Here is a 17513-nt window from a genome sequence, read left to right on the forward strand (position 1 = left end):
TCAAACATAATACCCACGGTTACAATCTGGAATTTTCCTGGAATATTTTTGTTCTCTTTCTTCTTCCTCCTTGTTGGGTTCTTATCAAAGTGTTAGTGGTATAGCACAAACCTTGGAATTTTCTTGTTCTAGGACCCATATTACCTGTTCCTCTCAACAAGGGGGGCACAAGAAGATACTCAATTTAATTGTTCCAAAGGAAGGTATCTTCTGTCCAATTTTAGACCTCAAGGGGTAAATTGCCCTTCAGGATGGAATCTTAAGCTTGGTGATTGCAGATTTGAAACCAGGAGAATTTCTCACATCTTTAGATCTCAAGGGAGCTTATTTGCCTATTCCCATTTAGTTCCCACTCAAGAACTAGGATATTTAGAGGCAAGATTTTACACCGTTAAGGATGGTATACCTTCCAATCAGAGAAGTTTGAAGTTTCAATTCCAAATCAGGCGACTTCTCAGTCAGACAGCCCCTCAGGCACGGGATTATATGCATGTTCTAGATTCCAAGGCAATGACCTTGGATTTGGTTCCATGGATACGAGCTCACGTGAGACTTTGCAGTCTTCTCTTCTCAACTGATGGTCAGAGAGCATGCCAACCTTGGTCATCTGGTTCTAATTCAGGATGTGCTGGTGGCTCTAACGTTAGTCTGCTGCAGAGAATAAGCCTACACTCATCCAACTGAACAGTAGTGACAACTAATGCCAGCTTAGTCAGTTGTGGAGGACTTTGTCAAGAACTAGTGTGTAAGGGGAGGTTGGTCTCTGAGGGCGTCTTTTACTAAGGCGCACTCATGTTTTTAGCGCGTGATAACATTGTGGGCGTGCTAAACATTAGAGATGCCCATAGGATATATATATCAGATTATTATGTATGTAAAGTTGTTCCCTGCTGAGAATAGTAGATCATACAAGTTATGAACTTTTAAATAAAACAAGACTGCAGTAGCCTACATCAACAAACAAAGGAATCATCAGGAGTGTGTATCTGTAGACTGAGAAGTGAATCTCTTTATGTTGTGGGTAGAGAAGCATGTATCAGCTCCTTTGGTGACCTATATTACCAGAGTGGAGAATACCCAAGCAGGATTTCTGAGTAGGTACTCGATCAAGTCAGGAGAAAAGCAAGGCGCAGTGCCCCGCAGGGTTCACGGAGCCAAAACTAACATGGCGCCGTGCCCTGACGGGCATGCGCGCCGAGGCCAGCTGGGAGCAAGCGAGGCAGGGGAAGGGGCAGGACCCTGACGCTCGAGGCTCCCCGCTGGCAATAGGAGGGGCTACCGAAGGGGTTAAAAGCCCCTGAAGTGTGCAGGGACGACCTCTTCGGTGGCCAGGGCAGCGGACGGCACCCAGCCCCCCCTCCCCATTATAAACAGGATGTACACATGTATAAATTGTCACAGCTTTGGCGGGGTACCCAAGCCGGATGGGATTAAATAGGCAGCTGGCAGCTGCGATTACGGTACGGCCCCCTTGCTGTGCGGCGGGGAGCTCTGTTCAAGATTAGCCAGTCTTGCTAGGGCGGCGGACTTGGCTTGGGGGTTATTGAGCCAGAGGCTGAAGCGGCTTGGGTATGCCCAGGATTAAGATATGTTTGTAATTAAAATAAAGCTGCGGCCAAGTTGTGCCACTTCAAGAAATGCTAAGTGTGAAGTCTTTATTGGGTTATGGTGGTAAAGAAGTGAATGGTGGGCCCGAGTGGTCTCGGTTGCCTATGTTATGGGAACTATCTTATGAGGTCTTGAAAAACAAGCTGTTAGTGTGTCCCAGTTCTGGACTTCATAGCAGCAAAGAACAACTCCAGAGTTTCTTTTTTCTTAGTTATCAGGAGGAGTCGGGTCCGAGGATCAAGATGCATTACTTGAACCTTGGCCTTGGCCCAACCTCATGTATTTCCACCTCTACCAAAGTTACTTGAAGATTAGCAATCACCCCCCTCTCCCCCAATCCACTGTTCTTTTAGCTCCAGTTTAACCTAGGAGACCCTGGCTTGTGCATCTCTTTTTTATTTTTATTTTATGTCTCAACAGGGACCATCTCTTGTTGTTGTTTTTTTGTTTTTGCAGTAAAAAGGTCTTCCAAGGACTGTTAGTGATGGAAAACCCAGCTCTGTTCTGATTTACTGCCTGGCTTTTCAAAGGTCATGCTTGAAATGCAAGGGACATTCCAAAGAAGTGATTGCCACCTTCTTTCAGGCTACAAAGCATTCCACATCCTCTCTGTATAGTCTAGGAACTGAAGATTTTTCAAGTTTTGTTGCTGGGATACGATTTGCTTCTTTTCAGCCTCTGCAGCCCAGATGTTAGCATTCCTTCAGGATGTACTACATAAACGTTTGTCTTTAGGTTCCTTGAAAGTTCAAGTAGCAGCTTTGTTTTGTTTCTGAGGTCACTTACAGTGATCTTTGTTAGCCCTCCTTGTCCCTGTTCTTATTTGGAATGGAATTTATATCTCATTCCCAAAGCTCTAGATCTTCCTCCTTATGAGCCTTTTCAAAGAGCAGCCTTAAAGGATCTCACTGTAAAGCAGGGGCGTAGCTACGGGTGAGCCTGGGTGGACCCAGGCCCACCCAGTTTCGCCTGATCCACCAATCGATTCTGTCTTTGGCTTAAGGAAATTGCTAGGGCTCCAGCCTCATTGGCTGTGCTCACAGCCACACACGCAGCAAAAAAAAAACAGGAGCTCTCTGCCTGCCTTGCCTTACCTCCGTTCCCCATGGCATGCAGACCAGTGTCACAGGAAATTTCTGCCACAAACATGAGGTTTGCAGCTCAAGGTTCTTGCTTCAGCCTTCAGGCCACCGAAGTACAGGCCGGGACTTGGAAGCCGGCAACAGTGAAGGCAGGGCTGCAGCTCAAAGAGGTTAGATGCGTCCGTCCTCAGCTCTGATTTCTACTGTGGGGCAGGTTTCGATCGCGTCTGTGCCTGCTTCCATTCTGATGGGGGAGGGTAATGCAAGGTAGCCGACAGACAAGGATCTAAACAGACTTAAGAGATAACAAGTTAATATCTGCCTCTCGGTGTAGGTACATAATTGCTAAGATCCCCATCTGTTTTTTTTTGTTTGTTTTTGAATTCGGATTTAAAACTGGTTACAGGAGGGTGATTGCTAGATTCCTGCCATCCCCAATATGGCCATCTCCTATTCACATCCTTGGCTCTAATTCTGAAATGTAAATGCCCTCCCCAATATGGCTGCCCACCAATATCCGCTAATGGCCTAAGGAGTCTGCCCTATCCAAGATGGCCGCCCCTGCATAAACAGAGGCCTGCTCTAACCAAGATGGCCGCCCCCAGCAGCAGCATGGTCATACTAACCAAGATGGCCGCCCCCAGCAGCAGCATGGTCATACACTATGCCTCCCTGCTCACTAAAACTGCCGCCGGTTTCTTTCTTTTTCTTTTTTTTTTTTTTTTTATTACTTACGATTCGGCCTCCTGGCTCAACTGCAACACTCGGCGGTTAACTTTAGCGGTTTGATGCAGGATCGCGCTGAACTCCTCTCTTGTTTCTTTTCCCCTACGCCGGAACTGGTGTGGGGAACCGGGATACTCTTCGCCGGCTGTTTTCTGTCGTCGTCGCCGTCTCCCCTGCGTGCAGGAGTGCCTGGATTGCTGGAGAGCCTGGTCGCAGGGTCGCGATACAGGTGAGCTGTAGAGCTTTGCACCTGGAGCCCGGACAGGAAAGAGGGCGTCCGGGCTCCTCCCCGGGGCTTTTATACCCCGTTTTTCTCTCCTCCCTTCTCCCAGCGGGCTGCCCCTTTCGCGTCGGGCAGGCGAACACCTAGTACCTGTCCTGGGCACCCCGCTGGCCTGAGCGCGCTTGCCCCCTCGGTGCACGGCGCCATGTTATCTTCGGCTCCGTGCACCCAAGGGGGCACTGCTCCTTTCTGTAATCCCGTACCCTGCTTTCAAAAGGGAAGAGGTTCCAAGTGTCAGGATTGCTGAAATGGTCTGGGGCTATGTTTTGTGTAGGCTGGGTCTGTTGTCAACCTCCGTTTTGAAAAAGCATACCTGAGTGTTTGATTACAGAGCTCTCTTTTACAACCTGTAGAGAAACATTCTTTGATAAATATCCCGGGGCAATTGCACTGCTAGTTACGATAGAGTACTGTTTGTTTTCATGCAGCTTTCAGAAATTTGCATGCCATGACTGCTTTGTGTATTTCATCACTTGCGATATACCTCCTGCTTCCACCTTTATGCATCAATCTAGTCAAGATTCCTCAGAGGTTTGTCTCTTTCCCCTACCATCATCCCAAACAAAGCAAGCAGTCGTTTGAGCTGCTGCATCCATGTTGTCGTTCTTTAATGTTGGTAGCATGTGTATTTAATCTCACTTATATGTTCAAACATGCCAGCTTTTCATAGGTAAAGTAGTAAATTGTTATAAATCGTAATTAGTGTGTCATTTGGAGGAGGGGCAGATTATAGGGACACTCTAGCACTATTGTATTCATGTAGAGATTTTTTTTCTCCTGGAAAGAGCCACTAAAATAGATATATTATGAGAATCAGGTGCTCAACATCCAGAGTTTCTATCTATTTATTTACTTGTTTTAAGTTATTTATAACATTTATATTCCCACATTAAACATGAATTAGGTTGAAACCTGGGAGCATTTAAAATCTTTTTTTTTTCCTGTGCCTAGATCAAAAGAGAAAGATAGTCGGCATCCCTGCCAGCAAAGGTATGCCTTAAATGCTCGCATGGGGGGGCGGAGGGGAGAGTGAGGAGTTCCCCCCCTAGACAGTGACGAGCCCACCCAGAAACCCACCAACAAATTTAAATGTGTTTTTGGGTGGGGGTGGGCTCAATGCCCAAGTTTTTTAAAAAAGTTGTATTTTTTTATGTTGGTGGGTTTTTGGGTGGGGAAGTCTCTGCAGTGCCCAGGTTAAAATAATAATAATATTGTTATTATTTAAAAGCTTTATATTTAATGTGGGCAGGTTTCTGGGTGTGAGTGAGGGGATGCCATACTAGGGAGTTATGGGTAAGGGGGTAGGACAGAGCTAATGCTAGGCTGCATGCAGGGAGGGGTGGGGCAGATGCCTGGTTATCAGATGGATGGTGGGGAAGGGAAGGACTGATGTTGGGCTATGGGAATGGATAGTGGGGGAAGAGTAGAAGGGCTGGATCATGGTAGGATAGGGAAGGGAAAGGCCGATGCCAGGCTACAAGGATGGTTAGGGGGGTAAGGAAGCGAAGGACTGATGCCAGGCTACAAGACAATTTCTGATTTTTGGTCCTTAATTCTATAATTGATGAGGGTTGGTCTGTGTTCTGCATGTGATCCAGCAGGTGAGAGATTTTGCTGGCATGTAGTTTGTGTGGATCTAGGATTCTGACTTGTCTGGCCTTTCCAATGAGATGCGTATTGCTGTTGTGTGTATTCACTGCTGCCTTTTTAAAGGTACTGACTGTTATTGGCATTTGTATTCAGAATTGGTTAAAGTTTGCAACATAGAGTCTAAGAAGTTTCTTTGCAGGATTTTCTCTTACTTCACAAAGTACCTGGAGGTGAAGGGATTTTGTGTTGCTAGGAAAGCTATAAGAGGAAACATTCTAGCTATGTTTTCTATATGCGACAAATTCCATAGTAGGTAGAAAAGGAAGAAGTCTTCAAAGGTATATTTACCAAAATTTAAATGTTTGATTAATACAGCTTAATAAGGCATATATATTATAATGTAAAGTTGAAGGATATGTACCACATTTTATTTTGTCAGCATCAGAAGGGAGATAGAGTAGAGCTAGAGGAAGTGAAAAAGACTTCAACGTTTACTTAATCAGGCATTTGTTATAAAGCAAAGTTTGAAGGATATATGCTATTGCTGTAATTATATTGCAGGATCCTGTCATGTGTATTGAGATGTTTGCAGTCTTATGTCTGGTCAAGTTTAAGATATGGGATAATGTATTACAAATATCTGTTTTTTTATTAAGTATATATGTGGTTTGTATTGATGCAGGGCTACTTAGAAATCCATCATACCTATATACATAGTGCCCACCCATATTAGCTCCAGGCCCACCCAAAATGTCAGGTCTGGCTACGCCACTGCTGTAAAGACCGTATTCTCATACCATTTCATCACCTCGAAGAATTTCAGAGTTTCAGACCTTTTCCTTCATTTTTCAGAGGCAGGAGTCTCTATCAGAACAGTAGCATCGTATTCCTAAAGTAGTGTCCTCTTTCCATTTGAATGAGCCCGTTTATCCTTTCTTCATTTCAAGATACTGTTTGGTATGTCTCCTGATTATATGCTAGACTTGATCGAATTATCACTGAAAAATGCATGTCCAGAAACCAGAGGTTATTTATTACTTCATCTGCCCAACTGTAGAAACATAATCTACAAATCCATCTACATGGCTGGATTCAGCTATCTGGGCTCTAAATGGTGGAACTCGATTCCCAGGCTATCAGAAGCATTAACGAGTACCTTATGTTCAGAAAAGGTCTAAAAACCTATCTTTTCAAGAAATGTTATGGTTATTAACATAGAATACAAATATCCCACATTGATTGTAATGAAATGATAATTACAAAAGAATGTAACATCTCCTAACTGATAATTGTAAACCACATTGAATCAAATGTGTTTTTGGATTATTGTAGAATATAAGAATGAAGTAAATAAATAAAGAAGATCACGGAGAGGAATTTAAAGTGCTGCGTTTCTTGGATATCTAATCTAGTCTAATATGGTCATTTCTATTCCGCTTACCCAGAGTACTGCTCTAGGAGGTTCGCAACTAAAATAAAAATGGGACAGATCCCATTTGATTACAATAGAATTAAAAACAGCATAAGATCTCTAATTTAAATACCTGTCAGATATTGGGCAAATAAGTAAGATTTGACAGCTCTCCTAAATGTATGGTAGCGGGTGATTTCTCGAATATCATGTGGTGGTAGTGGATTTTTGACAAGTGGAGACTGAAGATATCTTTAGTCTAACTTTCTGAGACAAATGTATCAGTCTACTAGCTGAGTAGGAGGAGATCATATTTTGAAGGTAATTGGGATAATCATGCAATATTTTAAAAACAAGCATCAGTAACTTTAATTCAATTCTTGCCTTCACCGGCAGCCAATGTAACCTTATCAAGAACGGGGAGACATGATCAGTCGATCTTCCCCCTGCCCCCAAGATCAATTTAACTGCTGTATTTTGAACAGTTTGTATTTGTCGGAGTTGTGAATCTGGCAATCCTAACAAGACAATATTACAATAATCTACTTGACTTATGATTGTTGCTTGCAATGCAGTTCTTTATTAAGAATGATTCAGAAGTGATTTGATTTATCCTAAAAGTTTGAGTTTAACAAAAGCTTTCCTGATTATTACATTGACATGATTTTCCATACTCATATTAGAGTCTAAGGTCACTCCTAAGATTATAATGTTAGTCTGAAATGAGATTTCATATATACCCTTCAAGTATATTGAGAAGTCTGACAGATTTGTTCTGTTTGATAGTACAAAGAAAGGGGAAGCAGCTTCTAAATGTACCATAGCATATTGGCTCAATAACTTCTTTTCTTCAGCTTATATCTTCAAGGAATAAACAGCCCCTTCAAGGTTTAAAGTGCACATTGCCCAAAAAGGCACTAAACCCTGATCAATCCCAAGACCTCAGTAGTTGGATATTAATGGTGGTTCTCCTATTTTTGGGATATTATTCCAACTATTTTCACAGTGCAAGATACTTCTAGTTTAGAGTACCTTTAACCTATTTGCTTTGTTTCTGAGGCAGCTCCTGTTCCAGTTGGAGAACTGTGTCTTAGTAGAGCAGAAGAGTGCCATGTTTGTTAAAGATGATGGATGGATAAGATAGTTTAATAGAAGTAAGAACATGAACACCATTGGTTAGTTGACATACTGAACTCCAGAGGCTGCATGATGCCCTTATAATATAGAGCCTAGATTTCTAGAATCTGTTTCCACATCTGCTGGCTGATGGGCACAACCCACAGGTAAGACATAATTTCTCCATAAAATAGCTATACATGCCCCCTCACTTAGGATTACTCATTAATAAAATATCTTCTGTGTTCTCCTTTACTTTAAGAGTACAATGAAATGTTTTAATAGACAGCCGAAGAGGCAAGTGTAGTTGAGATATATAGACGGCCAAGCTGGGTGGAGCAAAATCATTGGGATAAATAGATGGGTTGCTAAATTGATCGCAAATTATATATACAGTTGATTAAGGTATGAGGAACTGGCCTTAGCTACAGGGTGTGCAGCAAGCTAGTCTGGATGCAAAGTGAATGGATAGTCGGTCATCACCACATATATTAAAGGCTTGCGAGAACAACCAGGCTTTCACCTACTTCCTGATGTAGAGGTAGTCTTCAGTTAGACGTAGCCCCTCTGGGAGTGATATCCAGAGTGGTGGCTAGAGAAGTCTCGCTGTTAGTTTTAATGTTATGCGGTCTCTTTTGTTGAGGGTACATATATTGATGCTCCTTGAGAGGAACTTGGAGGCCTTGAAGGTGTGTAGAGGGCTAACTTATTCTTTAGGTATTCTAGCCCATTTTGTTTGAGGACCTTGAAAATCAAAGATAGAGTTTTAAATTTGGTCCTGTAAGGTATTGTTAGCCAGTGCAGTTTTGGAAGGAGGGGTGTAATGTGGTCACTCCACTTGCAGTCCTCTATCAGTTCTGCTGTAGCATTGTTCTACTTGGGTTCAGTCAGTTTGTTGTTGTGTACCCCTTCCTGAATTGCTGCTAGACAAGCAGTTAGTTTATTCACTTGTGGGTAAATCTGGTTCAGTAGGTATGAGTAGCTTCATTTCTTCAGCATAGATACAGAATTTTGTGTCCATCAACCAAAACTGCTCATTTGAAGGCTTAAGGTAGATATTAAATAAAATAGATGACATTATGGATCCCTGTGGTATCCTACAGTTCATTAACCAAGATTATGATGTGCTTTTGCAGAATGGAATGGATTGTTGTCTGTTTGACAAATAGGATTTGAACTATGCAAATACTGTTCTAGTGATACCTATTCTTGCCAGTGGAGTAAGAATGAAAGTAACATAGTATCATAGTAACATAGTAGATGACGGCAGAAAAAGACCTGCACGGTTCATCCAGTCTGCCCAACAAGATAACTCATATTTGCTGCTTTTTGTGTATACCCTATCCACTGTGTTGAAGGCTGCTGAGAAATCCAGCAGCACTAGTTCTGAGATGGATCCCCTGTCACAATTTCTGTTGAGATCATCAAGCAGGAATACAAGAACGGTCTGCATTCTATACTCAGATCTGAAGCCAGATTGATATGGGTATAACCAATTTCTTTCATTTAGCTAGTTCAGCTGAATGCAGACTGTCTTATAAGTTTTGCCAGGAAAGGAAGGTTAGAAACTGGTCTATAGTTTTCAAGTTTGCCTTGGTCAAGGGAGCCCTTTTTCTGTAGGCGGTATACCACAGCACGGTTTAGTGTTGTTGGCTTCCCTTCCACAAAAGTAGAGTTATCAATTTTCGTGCTCCCTTCATTGAGGATTTTATTTGCTAGTTGTACTGTCTTTGCTGGGCAAGGGTCAAGAGGGCAGTATGTTGGCCATAGGCCTTTTAAGAATTACTTTGAGAGCCGTCTCTGTTGTGTGCTTGAATGAGCCTGAGATGGCTGTGCGTGGGAGAGAGGAGGGAGTGTACTTCTCTTTATGCTCAATAGGACCACCTCTAGGTCCTGGTGGATATTGTGGCACAATCACTGCGGGTTAGTTGTAACTGGAAAGGTTGGTTCTGTTGTAGGGGTTGCAGTAGACAGTTTGTTGGTTTGCTAATTAATTTACAATTGCTTGACATACCACCAATAGCTAACAAAATAGCTTCTATATGATGTACAATCTAATTTAAAAGAACAGAAGGAGAGGGGAAGGGGTAAAGTATGAGGTTGTATGAAAGGTTTCCTGAAAGAGCTATGTTTTTATTAGGCTTTCGAATTTATTATAGGAGGTTTCTGCCCTGATGTGTTCTGGGAGGGTGTTTCAGTGTTTAGGGCTTGCATAAGAGAAAACAGTATCTCAGAATATATCCAGATGTAGAGAGGGTAGGTGTTCTTACCAGATGTACTAAACCAGCTTCATATCCCTTATAGGGCATATAAGGGGTGAAGGTTGTTAATGTAGTGAGGAGTCAAGTGGATATGGCCTTTGTAAACCAAAATCAACAATTTATACTTTATTCTGGCTGATATAGAAAGCCAGTGTTCTAGTTGCAGTAAAGGCGACATAGTCAAAGCAGAGGGTGTTTATAACAGTTTTACAGTGGTAGATTGGGCAAGTTGTAACCTTTTTAAGGCACAGAGCAGCAAACCAGTATATCAGGCATTACAGTAGTCCAGATGAGAAATTACCAAGCAGATAATGAACATGTGAATACAGGAGGTGGGAAGAAGATGCTTGATGGTCCAAATCTGGTGTAGGGCAAAGAAGGCAGATTGGAGGACTGAATCAATTTGAGGTTTGAGGTCAATTTAGAATCAAAAGTAATACAAGAATTTTAACAGAATCTTTATAAGAGAGTGGCCGTTAAGAGTGGGACATGATGGCATCGGTGTGTAGAGTTTGGGGAAATGGATAGCTTCTTATTATGTGGTGTTAAGAAAAAGACAATGGTCAATGAACCATTGGGAGATAAGCTGGAGACAAGTGTTCAGTTCTAAAATAGATGAAGAGGTTGTAGGCAAATGATAGATAATTTGAATGTCATCTGCATAGCAATATGGTGTGCAACCTTGTGATTGAATAACTGCTAAGAGAGGGACAAGGAATATATTAAATAAGACAGGAGCCAGTATTGAGCCCTGTAGGACACCTGCAGAAGAATGGTAAATGTCAGAGAGGGTATGTTGATGAGTGATCTGAAAGGTACGAGAGATAACTGCTAAACCAAGAGAATACAGTCCAATCCCTGAAATACCAACAGAATGAAGAGACTGTAGGAGGAGGGAGTGAACAATCAGGTCGAAGGCCAAGGAGGGGTCCAGTGAAACAACCACTACTAAAGAGTACTAGTCCAAAGATGTTCTGATGGCATTATAAAAGGCAGTCAGTAGAGTTTCTGTATTATTCCTTCCAGTGGCGTAGCCAGACCTGACTTTTTGGGTGGGCCCAGAGCTAATATGGGTGGGCACTATGTATATAAGTTTGAGTAGTGGTTCTTGGGATCCTACAAAATAATGCCTTAGAATGCATTTCTAAGTAGTCTGCCCAACAGCTGCCCTGCATCAACATAAACCACATACATACATACTTAATGGAAAAAAAACAATATTTTTAAATATAGTTACATTATGTCATATCAAATTTGACCAGACATAAGTCTACTATAATGGCAAACATTTCTGTAGCCTAGTGTCAGCCCTGTCCTATCCCCTACCCATCCCTCATGGCATTAAATATAATATATTTTTTTAATGTCATGGGCACTGCCAAGCCCACCTCCACCCAGAAAACCGTATATACTTGTTTTTTGTTTGTTTGTTTTAATTTTAGCCTGGGCATTGCAGAGATCATGCCCACCCAAAACCCCACCAACATGAGAAACACACAACATTTAAAAAATTTTAACCTAGGCAATATTAAAATTTATTGTTGGTGGGTTTCTGGGTGAGGGTGGGCCCTTCACTGCCTAGGGCAAAAAAGGTATATTTAATGATTAAATATACCTGTTTGTGCTCTAGGTAGTGAACAGCCTAGCCCCATCCTTACCCAGAAGCCCACCAGCAGCCAGTATTATGATTACAAGAGCCCACCCCCACCCAGAAGCCCCCCACCAGCCAGCATTTGATTACAAGAGTAATCAAAATTGCTGGCTGGTGGGCTACAGGGTAGGGGTGGGCTCTTCACTGCCTAGAGTTAAAAAAAATAAATATACCTTTTTTTGCCCTATGAAGAGTTCACCCCTATCCAGAAGCTCCCATCAGCCAGCATTTTGGTTACACTCTATGTTTAAAAACAACATTTAAAATATATTTATTTTACCTGGGCAGCTGCTTGCTCTTGTTGGCAGGTGGTACAGCAGAGCACTGTGCAGGTTCCTGCCTGTGTGTTGTTTGAGGCCACAGGAAGTTGGTACTGGGGGGGGGGGGGCGGTGGGGTTGAATCGATCAACAGCGAATAAAGGCTGCTGCTGATCGCATCCAGCGAGGGCATTGGTCTCGGTCCAACACCCGTGACTTGGCAAAGTGTGGAGATGAGGAGCCACGCTGCAACAGAGCTGGCAGCCTTCCCATGTGGGCTGCGTTCGGCGCCATCGTGTGCACTGCGGGAGGCGGGGAATTGAGGCCATAGCGGCACAGGCTTGCTGCAGGCAGCGCTTGCGTCTTGCATCATGGGAGACTTACGCAACCCGCGGCGCACTGCACTGAAGAAAACCCCCCAAAAACATTTAGGCAGGGAGGAGGACGAGGACCGGGAGAGCTGCCGGCTGCCACAAAAGAAAGGATGTGCATTTGGTACCGAAACTGGGTGGGCCTGAGCTGAGATTGGGCTGGCCTGGGCTCACCCAGCCCCACCCGTAGCTACGCCCCTGATTCCTTCTATAGAAACAAGCTTGTAAGGGTTGGAGCACAAAAAAAAAAACGGTCCAGGAAGGAGCAGAGCTGTAGAAGAACTGTTTTTTTATTTTTTCAAGCACTGCTTCCAGATAAAGGGACAAAGCCTGAAAACAGGCTTAATTGAAGTATGGGAAGCAATCTGGTTATAATCGATGATGTAAAGTGCTTCACCATATTGCTGGCCATGGTCCTGAGATTAAGAGGGAGGGATTCATATCCTTAATGAGATCAATCAGGAGGGCAAAAGACTGGTTGTTAAAGGAAGACCATTCATTCTTGAGTGAGGAAGTGGGCAGAGAAGTGACAGTCAATGGGATAGGGGCAGAAATGGTGGGATGCGCTTGCAGGGCAGAAGAAGAGGTAAGGGCGCAACAAAGCAAGGAGATCTTCTTATTATATTGAATAGCTATATACAGCTACTTGGTTGAATTGCCTTATTTGGCAGCGTGACCCCTAGCAATAGTATAATGAGACTTTCAAAGGGTCAAAGGCGCCATTTTGAATTGGGAGCCAAATGGAGAACCAACTAGCGATTGTTCCCAGGGCCGGTCTTAGGGCGAGGTGACCGCATAGGGCCTCGCGCTCAAGGGGGCCCCGTGCGGCGCGCCTGAAGTCGCCCCACCCCAACCGCCCAAGCTCCAGTCCCCCCGCCCTCTGAATTTTAAGTTACCTAGTCGCCGATGTCGGAGCAGCCGTGAAACGCGTGCGAGCTGCTGGGCGGCGCTTCGGGAGCCTTCCTTTCCCTTCCCTCGTTCAGCTGTGGTCCCGCCCTCGTTTTGAGGGCGGGACCAGAGCTGAGCGAGGGAAAGGAAAGCTCCCGAAGTGCCACCCAGCAGCTCGCACGCTTTTCACGGCTGCTGCTACTACCTGCCGGCTGCTCCAACGTCGACGATGAGGTAACTTAAAATTCAGAGGGGGGGGGCCTTGGAGCTGGGAGGGAGGGAGCTGGGGAGCCCTGGGGATGGTCCGGGAGCTCGGAGGGAGGGGTGGCCGCCCTGGAGCTCAGAGGGGAGGGGTGGCCGGCCCTGGAGCTAGGGTGAGGGCGGGGCTAGGATGGGGCCCCATCAGATTGGTCTGCTTAGGGCCCCGCACTTGCTAAGACTGGCCCTGATTGTTCCTACTATTTTATTTATTTTTATTTTTGTTACATTTGTACCCCGCGCTTTTCCCACTCATGGCTGGCTGAATGCGGCAGGCAATGGAGGGTTAAGTGACTTGCCCAGAGTCACAAGGAGCTGCCTGTGCCGGGAATCGAACTCAGTTCCTCAGTTCCCCAGGACCAAAGTCCACCACCCTAACCACTAGGCCACTCCTCCACTCTACCCCTAGACCAACAGGGAACCCCAGTAAAAGCTAGGGGGGAGAGGACGTGGAGGGGAGGGTATGATGGTGTCAGGGGAGTGAAGGGTTTGTGTCATTAGCTTTTGCACCTGCCCCTTCAGGCTGGCAGTTATTCATGCGTTGAGTCAGGTATAAAAGCTGATGTGCAAAATTTGTGACCACTTCATGTATTCCCCTTGTAAAATAGGGAAACACATCTTTATTTTTGGCGCTAGTCACACCCAAACTGTGGCCCCTTGGAAATCTGAAGATGGGTAGATCTCTATGTGTAAATAGTGGTTTCTAAAATTGCTGTTTAGATGTATAGCTGATCTACATCAGTAAAGGCAACTATTTAAATGTGGAGATTCTTATAAAATAGCCCCCACCGCAGTACCAAGCTTTTTATTTATTTACAGTGGGGGAAATAAGTATTTGATCCCTTGCTGATTTTGTAAGTTTGGCCACTGACAAAGACATGAGCAGCCCATAATTGAAGGGTAGGTTATTGGTAACAGTGAGAGATAGCACATCACAAATTAAATCCGGAAAATCACATTGTGGAAAGTATATGAATTTATTTGCATTCTGCAGAGGGAAATAAGTATTTGATCCCCCACCAACCAGTAAGAGATCTGGCCCCTACAGACCAGGTAGATGCTCCAAATCAACTCGTTACCTGCATGACAGACAGCTGTCGGCAATGGTCACCTGTATGAAAGACACCTGTCCACAGACTCAGTGAATCAGTCAGACTCTAACCTCTACAAAATGGCCAAGAGCAAGGAGCTGTCTAAGGATGTCAGGGACAAGATCATACACCTGCACAAGGCTGGAATGGGCTACAAAACCATCAGTAAGACGCTGGGCGAGAAGGAGACAACTGTTGGTGCCATAGTAAGAAAATGGAAGAAGTACAAAATGACTGTCAATCGACAAAGATCTGGGGCTCCACGCAAAATCTCACCTCGTGGGGTATCCTTGATCATGAGGAAGGTTAGAAATCAGCCTACAACTACAAGGGGGGAACTTGTCAATGATCTCAAGGCAGCTGGGACCACTGTCACCACGAAAACCATTGGTAACACATTACGACATAACGGATTGCAATCCTGCAGTGCCCGCAAGGTCCCCCTGCTCCGGAAGGCACATGTGACGGCCCGTCTGAAGTTTGCCAGTGAACACCTGGATGATGCCGAGAGTGATTGGGAGAAGGTGCTGTGGTCAGATGAGACAAAAATTGAGCTCTTTGGCATGAACTCAACTCGCCGTGTTTGGAGGAAGAGAAATGCTGCCTATGACCCAAAGAACACCGTCCCCACTGTCAAGCATGGAGGTGGAAATGTTATGTTTTGGGGGTGTTTCTCTGCTAAGGGCACAGGACTACTTCACCGCATCAATGGGAGAATGGATGGGGCCATGTACCGTACAATTCTGAGTGACAACCTCCTTCCCTCCGCCAGGGCCTTAAAAATGGGTCGTGGCTGGGTCTTCCAGCACGACAATGACCCAAAACATACAGCCAAGGCAACAAAGGAGTGGCTCAGGAAGAAGCACATTAGGGTCATGGAGTGGCCTAGCCAGTCACCAGACCTTAATCCCATTGAAAACTTATGGAGGGAGCTGAAGCTGCGAGTTGCCAAGCGACAGCCCAGAACTCTTAATGATTTAGAGATGATCTGCAAAGAGGAGTGGACCAAAATTCCTCCTGACATGTGTGCAAACCTCATCATCAACTACAGAAGACGTCTGACCGCTGTGCTTGCCAACAAGGGTTTTGCCACCAAGTATTAGGTCTTGTTTGCCAGAGGGATTAAATACTTATTTCCCTCTGCAGAATGCAAATAAATTCATATACTTTCCACAATGTGATTTTCCGGATTTAATTTGTGATGTGCTATCTCTCACTGTTACCAATAACCTACCCTTCAATTATGGGCTGCTCATGTCTTTGTCAGTGGGCAAACTTACAAAATCAGCAAGGGATCAAATACTTATTTCCCCCACTGTATATATTACAACTTAATTTCAACAAGTACAATACTTGAATAGGCAACGCAGGCTTAAGTATATTTTGTCTAAGTTAAACCATAAATAAAAATCTGTTATGCCCTCTTTAGACCACAATATTAAAGAGAGGAGTGCCATATTCAGGAGAGAACATAAAGAATAATGTACTCAAATGAATATTACTTTACACGCATTAAACCTAACCTTACTAATCTTATTCTCAATCATACTTAAATCAGACATTAAACTGTCCCAAACTTTTTTTGATTCACAAAAACACTTAATTGTTCAGGTTGGAGAAAGATATATTTAAGTCCTAGATATTTTATTACACATTTACAAGGGTAATTTAGGTAAAAAGAAGCCCCTATTGCTAGGGTTTCTTTCCTAAGGGCTAAAAAAGCTCTTCTCCTTTCCTAAGTTTGTCTAGTAACATCAGGGTACATCCTTATCTTTTTCCCATAAAATAAAGATTGTGATTTCCTGAAAAATAAGCGTTTTACCGCTTCTAAATCCTGGTCAAATATAAAGGAAACTAGTCCTCTGATATGGATGATTCTAATATATCAGTCAAATTCAAATTCAGTTTTTCTTCATCTTTTTGTTGCAATTGTTGAGACTCCATATCCAAACTTTCTTCTAAATTCTTTTTGTCAGGAACATAATTGGAGGAATAAGGTTCGGGGAATAATTCAAAACTTCTATTAAGTATTTTTTGAAAGCATCTAGGGGGCTAACCCCCAGAGTTCTAGGAACATTTAAGAAGCGAAGATTCAGTCTCCGATTTTAATTTTCAATTTGTTCAATTTTCCTATGAATCAAATTTTTGTCTTTAATTGTCATAGTTGAAAAATCTTGTAGCTTTCTCACTTCCTCTTTAAGCTCAGTCATTTGGTTAGTGGAGTCTGTCTTAATAATTTCAAGGGATTTAGAAAGTGTATCGACAGTACTTACTAAGGTAGAAATTTCTTCTGTCGAGTTGGTCAGTTTAACATCTAATTGTTGGGGGGCTTCCCAAATGCTCTTCAAAGTCACCGGTTTAGATAATAAAGCTCTACTCGCAGTCTGAGAGCTTGAAGGCCCCAGACCTCCGTTGGTAGTTTTCTCCACAGAACCTCTATTCTGAGGCCTTTCTTCACCGACTTCTGATTCAGGTGACCTCAGCTGGGAGAGAAATCCTTCGGGCGGAGGCGGCAGATTGAGTACCGGGGGAGAAAGAGTGACATCTAGCCCTAAGTCGCAAGGGTCTCCTCCTCCTGAGACAGCGGGGCTCCTCCCGGCAATTTGGTCAGGCGTTCTCACGGCAAAACTCTTGATAGTCAGTTGCAAAGGGGAAGAGGTTCTGGTCGCCGAGGCCCCAGCCTTGACTATACCTTTCCTTTTGGTATGAGGCATATCGAAAATATCGATGAATAATATTGTATAATTGCAACTCTACTCGAGAGAGCTCAAACGTGATCTCTGCGTGCCACCATCTTGCCACTCCCTCCTTTGCAGAAAAAAAAGCTTTTTTTGTTTTTGAGAGGCATCATGTGGTTAGGGCAATGCAATCCATCAATTCACGGCTGGGAAAATCCAGATGTTCAGCTGTAACTAACCA

General features: G+C 43.8%; 1 protein-coding gene across 1 annotated transcript in view; it reads left to right on the forward strand.

Annotated features, from left to right (window-relative positions):
- Positions 1–17513, forward strand: part of PHKA1 (phosphorylase kinase regulatory subunit alpha 1) — a 434625-nt gene that overhangs the window by 85625 nt on the left and 331487 nt on the right.

The sequence above is a fragment of the Microcaecilia unicolor genome, chromosome 7 (assembly GCF_901765095.1).
Source record: "Microcaecilia unicolor chromosome 7, aMicUni1.1, whole genome shotgun sequence".
Lineage (NCBI taxonomy): Eukaryota > Metazoa > Chordata > Amphibia > Gymnophiona > Siphonopidae > Microcaecilia > Microcaecilia unicolor.